The following is a 921-nucleotide window of genomic DNA, read 5'->3' as shown; positions in this document are numbered from 1 at the left end:
GCGGGAGTAATTGGTTCGACTCAAGACTCTTTTGGGTCTTGAGTCTTGGGACTCAAGACTCAAATCCTGGAAATCAAGTCCTGGAAATCAGCATATGTGGGGAGCATGTGTGGGATTTGAAGGTGCAAGAGTCAGGTAAAAGTTGGAAAAATGTCCAGGTCGGACTTGAACTGGGGACCTTCCGGTTGTATGCCCTGTATATTAACCACTGCACCACAGTGAGTCTTACTGACTATGTTCACTTGCGTGTTTTTCACTAAAAGATTAGAGTCAGGTAAAAGTTCAAAAAATGTCCTTGTTGGATTTGAACCAGCAACCTTCTGGTTATAAGCCCCGTATCTCAATCACTGCACCACTGTAATTCATCCTAATTCTGTTCACTTGCATGTTCTTCATTGAAAGGTTAGATAAAGGTGAAACAGCCATAAAAGTTGGAAATATTCCTTGTTGGTTTTGAACTCAGAACCTTTTGTGTGTAAGGCCTGTATACTCCGACTACGTGGCTTCCGCGTGCGGTTAGGGTTAGGGTTAGGGTTAGGTATAGGCTTAGTAACCGTCGGACTAATGAGCCGTCGGAGCAATGACACGGCACCATAGTTTCTCTGGTCTCTTGCAGGCTATTCACTGAAAGATTAGATACAGAACACAAGAGTCAGATAAAAGTTGGGAAAATGTCCTGGTTGAATTTGAACTGGGAACCTTCTGGTTGCAAGTCCTGTATCTAAACCACTGCACCACAGAGGTTCTAATTATTAGTGTGGTTGCCCGAATGGCCAACCAGACTATTGTTATAGATAAAATGTATTCTTTATTTATTTATAACTCTTGAACCGTAGGTCGTAAAATCAAAATTTTGTTTTTCCCTGGATTCCTTGGGTCACGAAGCATCTCCCCAAATAGGCCACGCCCATTTGCGTCTAG

Source organism: Gymnoscopelus microlampas, assembly GCF_963454915.1.
Source record: "Gymnoscopelus microlampas genome assembly, chromosome: 2".
In the NCBI taxonomy this organism is placed as follows: Eukaryota; Metazoa; Chordata; class Actinopteri; order Myctophiformes; family Myctophidae; genus Gymnoscopelus; species Gymnoscopelus microlampas.
Note: the sequence above shows the minus strand (reverse complement) of the source record.